The sequence below is a fragment of the Myotis lucifugus genome, unplaced genomic scaffold (genome assembly GCF_000147115.1).
Source record: "Myotis lucifugus unplaced genomic scaffold, Myoluc2.0 scaffold_43, whole genome shotgun sequence".
NCBI lineage: Eukaryota > Metazoa > Chordata > Mammalia > Chiroptera > Vespertilionidae > Myotis > Myotis lucifugus.
In genome coordinates this window covers 7,814,236-7,834,402 of record NW_005871091.1, presented here as the reverse complement: position 1 = coordinate 7,834,402, position 20,167 = coordinate 7,814,236, and the positions used below count along the sequence as shown (strand labels likewise).

The 20,167-nt window shown below is 40.4% G+C and overlaps 1 pseudogene; it reads right to left on the bottom strand.

Moving 5' to 3' along the window:
- Positions 1–3,983: 3,983 nt before the first annotated feature.
- On the bottom strand, positions 3,984–15,396 carry LOC102420216 (annotated as a pseudogene).
- Between the last annotated feature and the right edge of the window lie 4,771 nt (positions 15,397–20,167).

Genomic DNA, 20,167 nt, shown 5'->3' with positions numbered 1-20,167 from the left:
AAAAATATATAGCGATAAGATTGTAAAGCATTTATGAACCCAATTTTATAGCTGCATAAATTCTATTGTAAAATTTTTTATAAATATCATAACTTATTTTACCCACCTCCTGATTTTGGACATTTGGATTACTTCTATCCTGTGACTATTGTGGTACATAAATCTTTGGGCATATGAGTTATTTCCTTAGCATAAATTCTTAGAAATTAAATTGCAAGCTCAAGTTTTAAAATCAATTAATTGTTAGTTCAAAGTTTACATATATTTTAAGGATCTTGATAATTTGCCAAATTGCTCTGAAGAAAAGGACAATCAATTTATGATTTATACACCAGCTTGTATAAAAATGTCCAATTCTATCTTTAATAATTCTAGTCATCACAATTATTTTTTATCTTTTCATTCTATAGGACTAGTCCTGCCCTCATAAAGATTTCAGCTTAGTGGTGCTGGAACAACTGATTAAGCATTCGGGGAAAAAATGAACTTCAAGGCCTATTTCATACTTATAAACAAAACTTAATTGAAATAAATTAATGACCTATATTTAAATGGTAAAATTGTAAAGTTTCTAGAAGGCAACATAGGGCAACATCTCTGTGAACTCAGACAATGCAGATTTCTCATGAAAATAACTACGAACAAAAGTTGATGAATTAGACTTTATTGAAATTAAATATGCCTTGTCATCAAAAGACATTGTTAAGAAAATGAAAAGTCACAAATGGGAAAGAATATTCACAATACAGAGATCTGACAAAAGGGTTGTATCTAGAACATATAAAGAACTCTACCACTCACCAATAAAAGACAAACTGCCCAATTTAAATGGTACTAAGGACATGGCAAGGGGCTCCATATCTGTCATTAGGGAAATGCAGATTTAAATCACAATGAGAAGCTACTTCAAGCCTACTTACATGGCTAAGATTCAGAAGACTGCAACAAATGGTGAGGATGGGAGGCCATGGGAACTCTCAGTTTTGCTTGTATGTGTATCAAATGGTACAGTCATTCTGGAAAAAGGTTTGGCAGTTTATTTAAACTTGTTAAAAAGTTTAAATCTTCATCTACCTGAAGACATATCTATTCTAGCTCTTTCCCTGGGGAGAAATGAGAAGATCTATCCAATTTGCCCATAAAGATGTGTGTTTATGAATGTTCATGGATGCTTTATTCATTAGAGTCCAAACTGGAAACAACCCAAACACCCATCAACAGGAGAATGGGTAGACAAACTCTTGTATATTCGTACAATGGAATACAGCTCAGCAGGCTTAGCAATAACGTGGAAAAACCTCAAAAACATTATATTGAGTGAAAGAAGACAGACACTGTATGATTGTATTGATATGAAGTTCAAAATAGGCAAAACTAACGTATGTGATGGAAATCAGAACAGTGGCTATCAATGAGGTCTGTGATTGATGGCGAAAAGCCACATGAAAACTCTTTGGAGTGATGAAAATGTTCTGGATCTCAATGTTTTTGTTGTTGTTGTTGTTGTTTATTTGGGTGTAAATGTTTGTCAAAAACCATCGAATCATACCCTTAACATCTGTGCCTTTCTCGGTAGTGAATTTTACCTCAATAAAAATGCACTGCGGATATATTAAAGATTTTTGAAGATATATTAAAGAGCATATTTTCATAATCTTGGGAAGGGAGAACTTCCTAAGCAAGACAAGAAACTCAGTTGCAATAACAGACTGAGACATTAAACTTCAGAAACTTAAAAACATGTACATTTAAACATAACAAATGAAAGCAAAAGATAGAAGACATAAAGGAAAAATATTTTGACATCTATGATAGACAAATTTAACAACTCTAATAAACAGTGATAAAAATAAGGCAAATGCCCTAACTGAAAAAATGAGCAAAATATATGCACAGATGCCCTGGCTGGTTTGGCTCAGTGGATAGAGCGTCGGCCTGCGGACTGAAGGGTCCCAGGTTCAATTCTGGCTGAGGGTACATGCCTGGGTGGCAGGCTCGATCCCCAATGGGGGGCGTGCAGGAGGCAGCCGATCAATGATTCTCTCTCATCATTGATGTTTCTATCTCTCTATCCTTCTCCCTTCCTCTCTAAAATCAATAAAAATATATTAAAAAAATATATGCACAGAAAATTGACAAAGAATGCAAATATCCAGTAAATACATAAAAATGTGCTCTGTTTCACTAGTACTTAGGAAAATAAAATCATTAGTCTGTTAAAAATGGGAAATTTTGAAAACACTACATGTTGGTGAAATTAAAAATGGGTAGTCATACATTGTTGGTTGGGATTAGAAATGTGAGAACTTTTTGGGAAAACATCTGGCAATACCGGTCAAGGTTTCAAATACATCATGCTTACCATGTGATGTGCTAACAAACCACTTGTGAGAGCCAAATGTTAATTTTCAAGAACTTCGTGAGCAGTTGTTAAGCAAATTATATAAACATATACCTAAATAAATTATATTAAAAACAAAAGCAATACTTAGATTGAGGTGATGGTTGAACAGTTCATGTTGGCTCACCATGAAAACAAACAAACAAAAAAACACGTGGTGAGTTTAAGGAAATACACGTGTAACCTAGGTTGGCTGCTAGGCCCTCATTTTGGGGTCTCACAGGAGCCCTGAGCAGTAAGAATAGTTGTTATGCAAGAAAGACCTCTGAGAGCTGTTGGGTGCCTGGGTTCACTCTGCTTCCCAGACCTTCTGCCTGAGTGTGGCACCAGCAGGTGGGGGGGATTCTCCCTCTTCATTACCCAGAATTGGGGGCCGTTGGCTGCTGCTGTGCAGCCTCAGAAGTCTTGACATAGCTTCTCACTGGAGCAGAGCAGGAGAGGAGGAAATAGGGAACCTCAGTGTGAAGGCGGAGACACCCCAATTGGGAACCTCAAAAATAGCTGGGGAAACTTTTGCAGGGAAGTGTCTCAAAGCCCTGAAATCTTTGGCGAGAGCGTGTTAAGTCACATGGAATCTGGAGAGGACCTTATATAGGCTGACCGTACAATTTACATTCCCAAACAGGGAGACTTTTGAGAGTGAAAGGGGCTATTACTAAAAGCCAGGACAAAAGGCGACAATAGTCCTGGGCAAACTGGGTGTATGGTCACTCTGCTTCTAAGGGATCGAATCTAGTAAGTAGTTCCGGAAGGGGACGGGCTATCACCTGTGAGGAGCCTTTTCCAGAATAAATATGCAGCTGAGGTTGGGGAGATGAGTGGGGTGGAGAGCAGTTATTCAGCAGATTTCCTCAGGGAGAGTATGCGTTTACTAGAGCTCTCAGGGGACTGCCTTGTTTGCCCATCCTGCCACCCACACTGAGCATCACAGAGGTACGAGGGTCCCAGGCGGCAGAGGCAGGACGGTAGCCAGAGCCCAGCACTGCGCCTGGCACAGAGAAGTCTTGACTGACTGCTGGACAGACGTCTGATGTTTTGACCTCTAGTCTGTTTTCCTTTCCACGCGGTTCTGCCAGTTTCCGGGGCGGAGCAGCCTGAAGCTTTCGAATGCGCCTGCGCACCTGCCTGGGTGTGGTGTGCGCCTGCGCACCTGCCTGGGTGTGGTGTGCGCCTGCGCGCCTGCCTGGGTGTGGTGTGTGCCTGCGCCCCTGTCTGGGTGTGGTGTGCGCCTGCGCGCCTGCCTGGGTGTGGTGTGCGCCTGCGCAAACGCAAGGCTGCAGCCTGGCTCTCATTCTCTTGCACCTCGAGGCCAGGCCGCCCTCAGGCTGTTCCCGGCTTCCCCAGCACTCACTGTGTAAGTTCCCAGCAGGGGGAAGCGACCCCAGCCGCCCAGGCCCGGGCCGCCTGTGTTAGATGGGGTTTCGCTCGGGAGACAGTGCCTCCAGCCACCAGCCAAGGGCCACGTGGCGCAGGGCAGCGGGACCGGCGCCATATTTCCTGGGTCTCGGCTGTGAGTAAATGATGTGGCACAGATGTTGCTGAATATTTTATGATGCACTTGCCCCAGGGGTCCCTAAATGTTTTATAATTTCTGGGTAAAGAAAGAGAGCATCCAGGGCTGCGTGCTTCCTGTAGCAAGTTCGGCATCCCAAGATCGGAGACGTTCCTCCTCCTCGCCATCACGCTTTTAAAGGAGACAATAGCCGTGAAGGTTCACGCTTCGGTTTTAATGCGAACAGTACGAACCCAGGGAAATAACCACATCCAATCGGTGAGGTGGAGATTCGTTTCAGGACCCCTGCCATGATCTGCGGCTTGGGTTTGGACGGAATCTTGAAACTGAGATTAATGTCTCATGAGAATGAGTAGGGCGCCTGCTCACTTACCATGCTGGAGTTTTGAAAAACGTTACACACTAAGGTTATATATATATTTATTAACTGACTAAAAATAATCCTTATAAGATGTGAATAGGTTTTGCTGATTATTTCATTAGTTTTCCATTTATTTGAGAGGTGCTAGTATTCACATCTAAATGACGTGAGAGTGTGGAATTCTGAAATAGAAATTTGAAATAGTTTTCTGAAATAACCCTACGCTGTTTCAGGGAGAAGCTCGATACACCCAAGAATCAAACCAGTTTAAAGAAGAGTGACATACACAGTTTGGAGGTGCTTTCCAAACGTGGTTCCAGATTTGGGGTCTGAAGATGCAAGGCAGTGGCTTTCTATCGCACTTCACTCGGAATGGTAGGAACCTTCATCCATGCAGTTGATAGAATTTCAGTCTTTAAGGTTTTTTAAAAAAATCACCTGTTCCTTTCTCTCCCCATCCTCCAATTCAGTAAAAATTTCCTGGCATGAGGCCAGGTTAGCAGCATTTTTACAAGCGTCTCAGGTGGTTCTGCTTTGCAACCAGCATTGTGAGCCCTTGATGTACACCAGTGGTTCTCAACCTTCTGGCCCTTTAAATACAGTTCCTCATGTTGTGACTCGACCATAAAGTTATTTTCGTTGCTACTTCATAACTGTAATGTTGCTACTGTTATGAATCGTAATGTAAATATCTGATATGCAGGATGGTCTTAGGCGACCCCTGTGAAAGGGTCGTTCGACCGCCAAAGGGGTCGTGACCCACAGGTTGAGAACCGCTGATTTACACCAACTCATTTTACTGATGGGGAAAGTGCTTTTTGCTGGCGGGGAAAAGTACTTGTCCATCTTCCATGGAGTCTCCAGAGTAGAGAGGCTTAAAATAGAAATCCAGCAGGTCAAAAACCTTCAATGACCCCTATACCTTTTCTGCCATCTCCCCCAGGTTTTCAGGACAAAGTTCAAGGTCTTCCATTTAGCTCACCGCTTTCAGGATTTACCTCTTGCTAGCCATCTCACTTCACTTTTCCTGTTCTCCTTACTTCTCCCCTTACGTCCTCCTGCTTGCATTTCTAGAATGTCATGTGACACTTCATACTACCACACTTTAACACATGATTTTCCTTCCTCCCACTTGGCTGCCTGTATCTCTTTTTTCATTTTCAAAATGCAGCTCTAGGTGAGATAACTTAATATAGAGGCAATGAGGGGACATTCATTAGCTGTGGCTGACTGGGTCAAAACACTGGATTTTTTTCCTTTTTTTTTTTTTTTTTTTTTAATGGGGAAAGACTATTTGAGATTCCTGAATTTCGAGCTCAAATGGGTGGAGTACCAAGTACAGTGGGACCTTGACTTACGAGTGTCCCGACTAATGAGTTTTTCGAGATACGAGTCGTCTCTCGGCCGTTTTTTTGCTTTGAGTTGCGAGCTAAAATTCGGGTTACGAGCCAGCTTCAGATACCCCACCGCTAGTTGGTGCAGCGAACGTCACAGTGAACGCCACAACATCGGCCCAGCATCACATGTCTCACTCGTTCACTTCTTGATTTGACATACGAGTAATTTGAGTTACGAGCTCCGTCACGGAACGAATTAAACTCGTAAGTCAAGGCCCCACTGTATAAGACAAAAAGTGATGGACTCTGGCTGCCTAGCAGCATATGCCTCATTTAAAGATGGCTAACTTCAAATTTTTGAGAAACATGGTGCGGTTATCCCAGGGGCTGTCAGTTCACAACCCTTGCAATCACCCTGTTTTGCAGATGAGGAAACAGAGCCAGAGAGAGCCCTGGGAACTTGGTAGTGAATGTCTGTGTTAGAGCTCCAGGTCTTCTGAATATAGGTCCAGTCTTTTTCACAGCACACCATAAAATTTTGGTGTATTTCCTACTGCATTTATTCCAGAAAATAATTCTCATTAACATTTATATAATCTTATACCATTAGGAAAAAGAAGCACCAACTCCTTTTTCTAAACTGTATGTTGGGAAGGTGCTATAAAAAAGATGTTTCATGCTTCCTAAGTCAGACCTTCTGTTTGCGGAGGCAGAAGACAGTTTTCTCAGGTCTGCCTGGAGTGGGCCTGCTGTGGAGTGCGGTCTCAGCTCCAGTGATAGTCTAGTCGGAGACGGTGTAGGGGTCAGATGGGTCTCTGCCACACTTCTCTCCCAGCTCACAGTTAATATACAGCAAAATCTTTTTTTTATTTTTATTGATTTCAGAGGAAGGGAGAAGGAGAGGGAGAGAGAAACACCAATAATGAGAGAGAATCATCAATTTTCTGCCTTCTGCACGCCCCCTACTGGGGATTGAGCCTCGTTCAACCAACCGAGCCACACCTGTCAGGGCACAATGAAATCTTAAGCTCTGATGTATGATTTATTGATTTCCTTCTCTAGGTTGCTTGGGTTGATTTTACCCCTTAACCCTTTTCGGTCCAACCTCGAGGCTGACTCGACAGACCAGGCGCTAGGAGCAGGTCCAACTTTGAGCAATAAGAACATTAAAAAGTTCAACATTCAATCCCGTCAATTAATTTGGACCAGACTGTTTGAATTCCAAAAATAACATTGGACCGCAAAGGGTTAAGGATTTCTGACAATAAAAGCATCTTCCCCAGTCTTCTTTTCGAAAAGAAAGGAGTTTATTCACCCAGAAAAAAGTATACACTAAAATGTTAAAGCTATTCTCGTGCAAAGATTGAGGCAGGGCATTTTCTCTGGCCTGGTAGACAGCTACTGTACTGACTGGGTTCTGAAGGCTTCCTTGCTAGGGGAAAGATAGGGCTTTGTTCTGACACCTGGACACCATGGGCTTATGTGCCTGCTTCAAGTGTCATGTCCAGTGTAAATTCTGGAGAACACCTGGGTCTGCTTTGACTCTTTAGTGGGAGTTCTCCTAATTCCATGTTTCTCTAGGTCTCAAGAGACAACTAAAATAATAGCTATGTTTGCCTCTTTGCCAAGAGTCTCACTGTTGGAGATAGAGTCTTACACCATACCACCAACAGGAATGGGAAAGAGCAGAAGTAATAAGCTGTACAGGGAGTACTCCTCATTACTTGCTCAGGAGATGGCACAGATTTGGAGAGGAAAGGCTGGGAATTTGGGATGTTCATTGTGTTTAAGATGACTCCCCCCTTGTCCCCTTACACTAAAAGCATCTTGGAATAGATGGGAGATTTCCTTCTTAGCTCCTGGACACTTGCAATCTTTTTGTATTGTCCTTGTATTGTGGTGACCCATAATGGTTTATGAAATGCAGGCAATTTCTGGCCCAGTCTTTATGCTGTGGTAATAGAAAGGGTAACTCTTTTTGAAAAGCAGGAAAGTGTGTTTAATGCCAACTTTCCTCAGTTAATACACTTTCAGACATTGAAAGTCTTTTTTGAAGAAATATAAATATTTACATTAAAAATATATAAATTTGAAATGAAAATAAACCAACAGGGTCTGAGGAAGGGAAAGGGACAGCTATAGGTTTATTTTAAATACCAAGATCTCCAGTAATTAAAGTTTCCTTTTATATACAACTTTAAGGAAACAATATGATTTTATTTGTATTTGTTTATTATGTACACTTTTCTCACTGTTCATCTATATATACTAGAGGCCCAATGCACGAAATTTGTGTAAGAGTAGGCCTCTGCAGCCCTGGCTGCCTCAGCCCTCGCAGCCTCGCGGCCCAGCGGCCCCGCCCCCTGCCCCCCACCCCCTGCCCGTTCTGGAGGGTCATTCTGCTGTCCGGTCTAATTAGCATATTAACTCTTTATTATATAGGATAAAAGCCTAAGCGACTGGCCAACCGGTAGCTATGATGCACACTGACCACTAAGGGGCAGATGCTCAACGCAGGAATGGAAACCACAGGCATGGAAATATGGAACAGACTGATGAATCTCAGAGGGAAAGGGCAGGGGGAGAGGGCAGGAAGAGATTAACCAAAGATCCTATATGCATACTAGAGGCCTGGTGCACGAAATTTCTACATGGGGGGTGGGGGTGGTCCCTCAGCCTGGCCTGCGCCCTCTCGCAATCCGGGACCCCTTGCTCCTTACTGCCTGCCTGCTTGTTGCTCCTTACCGCTCAGCTCGCTGCTCCTTAGTGCTGCCACAGAGGCGGGAGAGGCTTCCGCCACTGCCGCTGCACTCGCCAGCAGTGAGCCTGGCTTCTGGCTGAGCAGCGCTCCCACTGTGGGAGTGCACTGACCACCAGGGGGTAGCTCCTGCATTGAGTGTCTGCCCCCTGGTGGTCAGTGTGCAATCATAGCGACTGGTCGTTCTGGTCGTTCCGCTATAAAGGTCACTTAGACTTTTATTATATAGACTAGAGGCTGGATTCGAATCTGTGGACTGGGCCTTTAGTTTTAAATAAAAAGAAGATCTTTATATATAGAACCTAAGTCATCTTTATAGATAAGAAAGTTCATATTTATAAAAGCTTCTTTTCCATTCAGGTCTTATGATATTCATAATTATGACTAAATTGAGCTTTGTTTTATCCCATGGTTACAAGTTTCAAATTTGTATTCACAACCTGATAAAGTTGTAATTAGACATTATATATTCTATTCCCTATGTTGCAATGTCCTTATGTATCTGACACTATGACATTTTCTGGATTTACTGCTGGAGATATCCCTCTTCACAGACCAGTTATTAGAAAATACATAATATTCAAAAGGAGCTAATGAGTGGGAAGCATCACATTTATTCTTTAAAAGATTTTAAATACTAAATGAATCCAAAGGAAAGCCATCTTTCATAGTGGTTTCCATGTTCATAAAATTCCCCAAATGTTCAGTTTTTTTCTTTGGTAATTTCATTTCTGCTGCAGATGTCTATTCAATTTATTTGTGATCTATCATACACTTTAATTTATAGTGAAAGTGCTGGCCCAGATTTGCAAAGAGATAACATTTTTTCCTTACCTCATTCCAGTTTCAATAGATATTTTTTCATTATTATTAAGTTATCTTTGGACATTAATGCTTTTGGATATTGACTACTTTCACAAAGTTTCCCCCAGCTGTCACATTTTAAACCCAACACACATGGAACCTTCTTGTTCCAATATTGCTTTATATTTATCATAATAAAAATTATTCTAGTCTTAAGTCTGAGTCATTCTACATTAAAAATGGACTTAGAGAATCAAAGGTTTGAAAAGAATCTTAGAGGCAAATAAAACATGTAATTTATTTGATTAATAAGTGTTATCTGTATTATACCTGGAGACTGATCATCTGATCTCACTTTGATCTTCTTCAGAGACAAGGAACTTATTCCTTGTTGCAGATACCCGTGGTCATCATTTAGGCCTAATTTCCCCAAATACAACTTGTGAGTCCTTGAGCAAGTTACTTAATAGGTCAGAATGTTCTCATGTATATAGTGGAAGCGTAGTACTTGCCCTGCCTACTTCAGAAAAAGGCCAGTGGTTGGGAGAAATGAGTTTTGTGGTCAGAGGGGCCAGTGTTAAAGTCTTAGCTCTGCTACTTAGTACAGTGTGATCCTTGAAAAGTTAACCTTTCTGAACCTCAATTTCTTCATCTAGACCAGTGGTTCTCAACCTTGGCTGCACATTAGAATCACCTGGGAATCTCTTCAAAATCCTGATTTCTGGGCCTCATCCTCCGGAAATTCTGTTTCTTTGTTATGGGGCGAGGCCACAACATTAGTAACAAAGAAACAGAATTTCCGGAGTATGAGGCCCAAAAACGATTTTTGGCATATTGTGTGTTTCCTCAATTATTTGTGGCATATTTATGCAAAATTTATAGGTACCTGTTTATGAAGATAAAATAAAATATACACAAAAGTGGTTTATAAGTATTAAGGAGCTATTCAGATGTGTTGGCACCATTACTTGAACATTCTAGTTTTTTTTTTGAGCTGGAGACTTACAAACCTCCTGGGAACCTGAATGAAGCAACCACTCAGCCACAGGAAGGCAGATCCTTCTCAACCTTCTGTCTCTGACCCCAAATAGCACCACCCTCTATTGGGCAGCCACTGTATTACAGGTCCTTTGCTTTGCCTATTTTATCATTGACCCTCACAACAGTCCTCCAAGGTAGGTATGGTGGTGCACACTCTACAGATGAAGAAACTGAGCTCAGCAAATTTAAATGCATTTAGTAACTTGTTTACATTTATATTAAACAGCTTAAGTTGGAGAATTAAAATCAAAACCGAAGTTTATCTGTTTGTAAAGATGTATACTTTTCAATATGCCATGTCTCCCAGTGAGAGTGTAACAATGGTTGTTAGATTTATAGCTTGTCCTGGATCTGCCTCTCACAAGCCCCATGTCTTAGGTAATTTGGTTTACTACTCAAACCTAGGTTTCTTTATCTGTAAAATGGCAGTAGCAAGACCAACCCATGGGGATGTTGTAAGTATTAAGTTAGAAAGCACATAGTAAGTGATTAATGATAGCTGTTCATATTTTGTCTTTTGGTGCTTTCCATCTCCCGAGGGGTTGCTGGAGGTCTGCTTCTTTCTCTGCAGGCCAGCAGGGGGCAGTAGAGACCATAAAGGATATGACCAAATCAGGGCTATATACTTATACACTACCAGCTGATGTCCACCTCACAGTCTAGGAATCTTTGAATCAGATCCTGATGCTCTCTAACTCTGGATCTCATAAGAAAAAAACCCTGATATTTTTACACAGTAACAAATACAAATACAAAACCACCACAATAGTAAACCCTAGTGTTTGCATAAGGCTGAGATTAGATGGTTTTATATTATACACGAAGGCAATCACAGTTGGCTCATGTTAATGGTTTCATTAACCTCATGAGGATGTTAACATCATTAGGAAAACAGAAGGAGAATACTTCAAACTCCTCCATTAGACCCAATTAGCAGAGCGCTGCAGCACAAAGTGGGTCCAAGCATGCCTGTCTGTGCTCACGGTTGCAGCTGCTATGATCCCCATTAGATTGTCACTTGCCAGAGTCATTAAAGCAACCTCATTTGTGGTATGGAGACATCATTCCCAAAATAGATTGCTTTCAAGAAATGAATATTGGCCCTGACTGGTTTGGCTCAATGGATAGAGCGTTCGCCTGCGGACTGAAGGGTCCCAGGTTCGATTCCGGTCAAGGGCATGTACCTTGGCTGTGGGCACATCCCCAGTAGGGGGAGTGCAGGAGGCAGCTGATGGATGTTTCTCTCTCATCGATGTTTCTAACTCTCTATCCCTCTCCCTTCCTCTCTGTAAAAAATCAATAAAATATATTTTTAAAAAAAGAAATGAATATTGGTAAGTAATAATGATGACAAATTAACACAAGATAATAAAGTAAATACAAATGCAGACTGGATCCAACATTGATAGAATGAATGCAGGTGGTATATCTTAGTTGCAGTTGCTTTGAAATATTATCTTATGTTTCTTTCTTCATTTTTTACAACATCTATGAGATCCGCATTATTTTTATTTTTACTCTTGGTTTTTCTGGCTTGCTCTCACTTGCTGTCATGTGCCCCTGCAAAGTCCTCTATGTTTCTCTGGTAGTTCTCAAAGGTGGCAGTGGTGTGGGAGCTCACATGTATTATGAACAAACACAACTGATTTCCACGTGGCATGTGTAGCTTAATTCCCCTTCTGGTCTCATGTCCTCATAGGCAGGGATCAGTTCCTCCCACTGGCCATGGTTCCCTGTGCTCTGTAATGTGGCTGCTGCTTTTCACTGGCTATTCTATAGGTGTTCTCCAATTCTAGAGGTGTCACACTTGTGGTGCTTTATGTCCAAGTGTGTGTGTGTGTGTGTGTGTGTGTGTGTGTGTGTGTGTATGAAGGTTGTGCCTTTCCTTTTCTTAAAAAATTCACATGCTATTAGACAATCTCAGCACAGTACCAAGGGGCCCCTGGATTCTTTATGAACAGAGACATCTTTTGGTACATCCTACCAATTCTCATCCTTCCAGATTGAGTTTAGATATCCTATTCTCCAGGGAGTCTTCTCCAAATCCCAGGTTGTGTGTGAGAATCCTCCACCCCTTTGATCCCAAAGCACCCTGCTTATTGCCAAAGTGTAGTGAGTACTCCTTATTCACCTTTCTATCCCTAGCACTAGGACAGTGCCTGTCCCATAGTAGGTGCTAAATCCATGTTCATGAAATGAACCTAATCTCCTCTTTGGTTTTTATTAGAGATTGCTCCTGGTCCTGTCCCTTCCACCCCCTTTAACTTGCTCTAATCATCTCTGTCTGCTGCCTGCCTTCTTAGATATATCACCTTGAATGCCTCTTTTTACCTAGGTCTCTGGATTACTGGTCTGGTTTTGAACGGAGCACCAATTTTTTTTTTACATTCACCTTTTGATAAAGAGATCTTAAGCACATTGCCTTACTTACATAGTACTGGAAAACTCGAAGGGTCAGACCCAAACCCAGCCTGATGTAAGCTCCTCGATCGCTGCTGCCTTCATAATAATTAGAAGCAGAAAATACACTAATAACCTTCCCATCATGTCAAATTCCATACCCTTCAGACTTATGTTCATGAAACCTAATGAGCATCTTCCACTGGCATTTATTGAGAAATATAATAAGTATTGGGAGGTAATATCTGGTCCCCCCTTCTCAGCATGTGTTTGGATACAGCCTCTTCTGCCTCTGGGATCACGCCACACAATACTGACAACCTGTTCCCACCACTCGTGCTTTGTTAACGGTTCAGAAAGGGATCCATCTGTTCTGACTCCCTGAGGTATATCTACTTTATTTCTCTTCAGGTCAGTATCCTGGTCTCCATCTATTGGAATTAGTGACATCAGCACATATTTCATTTTGTTTCTTTCTAGATGGTGAAGTAAATTCAAATCTTTGGAGTTTGATACCCAATCATGTGTGACCAAGACTTCATTGTCAATGATTGTATGAATTGGGAACCAGGTATAGACTTCTTCCAAGATTTATAACACCCCCACCCCCCATGTAGCTTATATTTATATATGACTTCTTTTGTGAAGCTGAATCTCATATTTGTCAAAAAGTCTTGATGGTTCCCTCTGTTCAAGTCCAGGTCACCAGGATAGACAAGAAAAGTCACAAACAGGATCATTAGGATTCCTACGAAGTTTTTCCTCCATCTAAAAAATCACCATTAAAAACATATGGATTCTTCCCTGAGGGGAAACTATTCTTGTAGAAGATGAAACAGAGATAATCTAGTTTCCCATGTAGATCATCACAGATTGCTAACTGTTTAGAGGAGCAAGTTTTTATTTTTTAATTAATTTCTTTTCAATTATAGTTTATATTCAGTGTTATACTCTATTAGTTTCAGATGTATAGCAAAGAGGTTAGAAAATAATATGCTTGAAGAGCGGTCACCCCTGCTGCTTCAGGTACCCACCAGGCCCCATTCATATTTATCACAATCTTATTGACTATAATCCCTATGCTGTAATCTCCATCTCTGTGGCTATTCTGTAACTACCAATTTGTAATGCTCAATCCCTTCACCTTTTTCACCCAGCCCCCTAACCCACCTCCCTCTGACAACTTTCTCTGTATCTAGGAGTCTGTTTCTAGTGTGTTTTTTATTTTGTTCATTAGATTCCACATGTAAGTGAAATCACATGGTATTTGTCTTTCTCTGTCTTATTTCACTTAGCATAATACCCTCTAAGTTCGTCAATGCTGTCCCAAAAGGTAAGATTTCATTCTTTTATACAGCTGAGTAGTAGTCCACTGTGTATAGGTACCACAGCTATTTTTTTTAAAATATATTTTATTGATTTCTTACAGAGAGGAAGGGAGAGGAATAGAAATAATGCTGCAATGAACAGAGAGGTGCAGATATCCTTTTGAATTAGTGTTTCAGGTTTCTTTGCTTTTAACCAAGGTACATGCCCTTGACTGGAATCGAACCTGGGACCCTTGAGTCCGAAGGCTGACGCTCTATCCACTGAGCCAAACTGGTTAGGGCCACAGCTATTTTTATATACTCATTTATTGATGGGCACTTGGGTTGCTTCCATATTTTTGCTATTGTAAATAATGCTGCAATGAACAGAGAGGTGCAGATATCCTTTTGAATTAGTGTTTCAGGTTTCTTTGCTTTTATTTTCGGAAGTGGAATTGCTGGGTCATAAAGCAATTCCATTATTTCTTTTTTGAGGAACCGCCACACTGTTTTCCATAGTGGTTGTACCAATCTGCATTCTGGAGGGATATGTTTGATGTGAGTAAAATTCAGCATTTGTTTTAGGACTTTCTTGGTTTCCAATAGCATTTCTAAGACATAATAAGCATGAAGAATCTTTGTTCCTTGAAGGACTCAATAAGTAAAGCAGTATCAGTACATGTGAGTAGAAATTACAGCCAAGGGCCACTATAGGAGTCTGGGACACCTATCAGCCCCACGTAGTCCTGTCTGTCCTTGTTTTCCTGGTGTAACTAAACAGCAGACTTACTAATTCTGAATCTTTCTCACTTTTATTGTGTAGTTTTCCAACATGAAGGAAAAGAAGTTGGAGAGCTGCAGTTGGCCTTGTTCACTGGCATATTTGATGGACTGGAAGATGGTGAGTGCATAGTGTTGTCTTACCTTCACCAAGTGCTGTAACATTGGTGCCAGTTCTGGATGATCAATGCAGATCTTAGTGCATTCTCAGATTTCTTGCTTTTTGTTGAAGATGAAGCCCACGTTTTCTAGATTTTGTACATTCAAAAAAGCTTCAATTTCTTATTCCAAGATGGTTTGAAGAATGCCTTCCTTATGCCTGGCTGGCGTGGCTCAGTGGTTGAGCATCAGCCTACAAATCAGGAGGTTATGGTGTGATTCTGGTCAGGGCATATGCCATGGTTGCAGGCTCGATCCCCAGGAGGGGGTGTGCAACTGATTAATGATTCTCTCTCATCATTGATGTTTCTATTTTTTTCTCCCTCTCCATTTTCTCTGAAATCAATAATAATAAAAAAAAGAATGCCTCCCTTTATGCTGTCCCAACTTTTTGGGTGCTAAGAACATTTAACATGTTGTCTGGCCTCTTAAACATTTTTAAAAAGTGTATTGACACTGTATTGTTAACTATAGGCACGATATTGTAAAGTAGATCTCTAGAACTTACCTTGCATAACTGAAACTTTATACCCATTGAATATCTCAATTTTCCCCTCCTCTCAGCCCCTGACAACCACAATTCTACTTCTATGAGATTGATTATTTTAGATACCTCATATCAGGGCAGTATATCTTTATAAGGGCATATTTATATTTGATGAGAATCAATTTGTTGCAATTATTTGAACTTACATGACAAATTAATTTGTGTGTAACTAAAATCCGACAATTCTGAGCCCATCTTTGTCTGTTTCCATTATTTAAGTCCCATATGGTCAAAGTCATAGTTATTTTAACATAGTTTTGAGCAATGTTCATTAAAGAACTAATTCTTGGTTGAGTACATGCTGAGTATTAGATTATTTATATCAATATTTTCATGAGATAATATTGTTTATAGATAGAGAAATGAGGTTCAGAGAGATTAAATAATGTGTTGAAGGTGACACAGCTACCAAGTGTATCAGCTGGAACACATACCCAGGCTAGCTCACTCCAAGGCAAGAACCAAAGCTCTTACCACCCAAATCTGTGTTGCTGGAAGTTTGAGTTATTGGCATAGAAGGCTCTTAATTACATGTGCAGAAAATAAACTGGCGGACATTAGGCAGGTGTGGCCATAAACGCTGCTTTGTTTCAGTGGATTTAATTGTCTCCTGCTATGGCTTGATTGGCTGTGAACACACTGATAGAAAGTAATCAAGGAGCTGAATGCTTCAGAGGGTCTCCACCAGGCCAGCAGAGAAGTGAATGTGTCCTTTGTTTTTAATAGGCCAAATATTTCTCTCTTGTTCCCTAGGAGGCAATTGGAAGAGACATGCTGATAGCTCCCCTTGGGGCATTAACCGGAATCAAATTAGTGAAGTGAAGCTTAACTTGGTCATTGTATTCCCAGTTCACAAAAAAACAGGAAATGAATGGTAGTGGGAACAGACATATTTTCTAATTCATCAAACCTTACAAATTGAATTATTGCAATATATTCATTATAGTAATTACTTCATGCGCTTAGTAATATAAAAGTATCACTTCAGATAAATTCCCATTTTTCTGCTGTGGTTCTTTTAAGGCAAGTCTTTTCTACTATAATGAATATATTAATAACCAACATGGACCCCTCCCCTTGCCTAGATTACTGATTCCTCAGTGACAGAGTCCCATGATCTATGTTTAGTTTGTGCCTTAGAGGTGATAAGCGCAGCTTCCCTGTCTGTGGGGCATGGATGACCTCTATGAAAGTGAAGTGTGCACACCCTCGTGAACTCTGGCCATATGTTTTGAGTGTCTTATAATCATGACGTAATTTTCAAGACATCATTTGAGGAGTCAAAGAAAGAAATAATAGCTATCCCATATGATCTTTTAACATTTTTCCCCCTGAGATAAAGTAAGAGAGGTCAAAAATATCTTAAATCAGAAAAGAAACTTATGGGCAATAGGAATCCCCGGTTTGGGGATACTTCCATTCTGGGGGTTTAGAGTTGTTTCATGGAGGATCAAAGTGCAACTGTAAGTAAACTTCTAAGGTTCCATGTAAACAGAGGCCTGAAAAGAGAAACAAGACAGGCTTTTAGTGTTTCAGTGCACTGTGTTTTTCTCATAATCCACTAAATTACGAATTTAATGAAGTTTTTCAGATGCCTAGGAAATCAAATGAGAGTTGTGTATTTTCATTTGAATTATGCAGCTTGACTATTGACATGTACAATACTTAATTTATTGCTGCTTACACAGTTATGGACAATCAGTGTAAATGAGCAATGAATTTGGCTGCATTTTCAAAGCAATAGCCTCACTTGGGAATATGAACAATAAATGGATGTGGCAGCTCTCCAAAGGGAAGAAACTTTTTTCATGGATATCCCATTTGATAGCATAACTATATATAACTATTTGGTTGAGCAACAATATGTTTTTATCTTCAGAGCTGTCATTATCTTCCTGGCCTGTGCTAGAATCTGTGATTTCTGAAATAAATAAAATAGTCCTTTGATTTCAAAAAAGCCCATAGTCCTTTATTGTATGTACCCTGAGGAAGAAGATACCTACTATGAAGTGCTTCTGGTGGCTAATTGGGTTCAAATTTAAAAAGCAGAACCCAGCAGTCATTTCTATATAGGGGCATCTCATGTACACTATACTGCACAGAAGAATCTGTACTGAACTGCCTGCCTGTACTGTGTTCCTGCCTTCTGAGCCAGCCCTTATAAAGGAGTTCCTGGAATCCTATTTTAACTAAGAGAACTGGGGCTTTCCCCATCTAATTGGAACTGCACAACTTCAACCAATCAGAGTAACTCCATTCTGACCAATCAGGACAGTGCCTCTTTAAGCAATCACACTGTATATTTGGAGTCCTCATTTGCATGAGGACAGACCAATCAGGAGTCAGGGGTAGGGACTTTTTTTCTATATAAACCAGCTCCCCGCTGTCTTGGGGAGCACACTTTCCCTTTCCACTGAGGATTTAAGACTATGTTTTCCTGACTGAGCTGAAACACCAAAGATGTCTTGCCAGTGCATAATGGAACAGACCAGCCCAGACCAGCACAGTGCCAAGCAGACCAGCATGGAGCAGGGCCTGGCTTCAAGGCCACCTAGCCCAGGGCCACCTCCATAGCTAAGCTGTTTTCACAGTCTTTGCACTGAATAAAGTTTCCTTCTTCACCGCACCATAAGTTGAGGATTCTTGTTGGTGCTGAATTGGTGCCAACAACCATTGGTTGAGGATTAGAAGGTTGAACTATTTATCTTCAGTAAGTTGAATTGTGTCTTATACCTATTATCATATCCAATGAATTAAGGTTCTGTATGATAAATTATTTTGTAAAGAAAATATTATTTTTGTAAAAATAAGTTACTACAAATTGATCTTTTTGTATTCTTTTTCTTAATGTGGGGGCCTATCTCAACATATCTGCCTCTTAAAACAGGTGTTTCAGATAATAAGATGGGGGGGGGGGCTTCAGGCTTTGTGAGCCTCCTGTCTTCTGGCTACTTATTTCCCATTTCTCCCCCTCTTAATCCTCCACTTCAGGGCTGCTTCCCTTACTGGTCCTCACCTTACGGCTTGTTCTCACCTTCCTTAATAATTTGATCAGTATGTCTCTTTCACCGAGAATTTATTTACTCTGATAATACAATCTTTCATTGATTTTTAGAGTTTAGTCCAACTTCTTCCTTCTTAAAGCTTGCCATACCCTTATCCAGAACTTCCTTTTATTCATTGAATTCTGGGAATAATGCCAGACCAATTAGCACTTTGTCAGTTTCTAGTGTTATAATATTAATGATAACAAAAACAAGAACAACTTCGATTAAGTGCTTAGTGGGTTCCAATGTTACAACCACCTAACACACAGGCACTATTATTATCTTCATTTTATAGATGAGAACATTAAAGCCCAGTGGACTTTAGTAACTGAATCATGGCCACAGAGCTGGATAGTGGTGGGGCTAGGAGTCAAACCCAGACTATTGAACTCCCAAGCCTGAACTCCTGTTCACTGGTGTTTCTTGGTGTGTCCTTCTGGCCCAGTGCATTAGTTAGAGTCACCTTTGTGGGTGCTGTTAAAAAATGCAGATTGCCGAAACCACCCCAGATCTACTGTCGTGGAATCCTTGAGTCTAGATGTGGAGCCTGGGAATCTGCATCTCAACATGCTTTCCAAGTGATTCTTATAAACTGTATTTTGAGAATATTGCACACACTTTGCTGACTTTTCATTTTTATATTCACCTCTCTAATCAGACTGCAAACAGTTTGCGGTCAGGGATTGTTATCAACTACATTCTGAATCCTAAAAATCCCAAAGTCTGCAATAGACATTTAGACATTTACTACCTGCCTACTCAGTACTTGCATTTTTGATGTAGGCAGCAAAATTAAATCTATTCATTAACAACGGGAAAGATTCAATATGATGGAACTTCCAATCAGAGGATCTGGTAATAATGGAAGGCCCCACAGAGTTAGAACCCAGAGTTAGGACACAGTCTCATGAATACTCTAGGTTCTGACTGACACTCACTGCATCTTAATTTCCTGCTTCAGTTTGCCTGCCTTTAAAATTGAGGAGATTTTAATAATAAAGGAATAGAGATATTTGTCAGAGTTAATTATAATTAGAATATAGAATTTTAAAAGTGATAAGACTAACATACCACCTAGAAATTTAAGATAAGTGAAATTAGCTCATTATTGGAGTGAGATCATACAGGGTCCAGAAAAGCACTCTTACAATCCATTGTAACAAAACTTCCATATTAATTCAATTTAATAGATATTAAGGGGTCACACCAAACTGTCCTATATATTCTGAGGGTCTTGGCAATTGTTGGACAAGCCACTAGAAGTCTGTCATTGTTGTGTAGTGACAAGGTCTTCTTGCCCACACCATCCAGTCCATTATTCAGATATCTTCCAATTCAGTCTCATAGTTTTAGAGATGAACTATGTAATCTCCCAAGGTCAAGCCAGATTTTTAATCCAGATCTTATTCCAGATTCAGTGTTCTCCCACTACTGCATACTGCTTCCTTTGTAACATGTCACTGAACATATGAGCAAGAGAATAGCCTATGTAACATGCAAATAAGGCCAATAACAGAAAAGAGACTTATTTTATTTCTCATTTGTTTTGGCTAACCAATCTCTTATGTGGTATCAGCTCCCAAAGGACCATGATTATTGAATTAGTTATTTAAATTTTATCCATTTACACTCAAAATTATGAAATACGACCCTTTATTTTTAATCTGAATGCTAAGTATATTACTAGGCACTTGTTACCATTAAACTTGAAC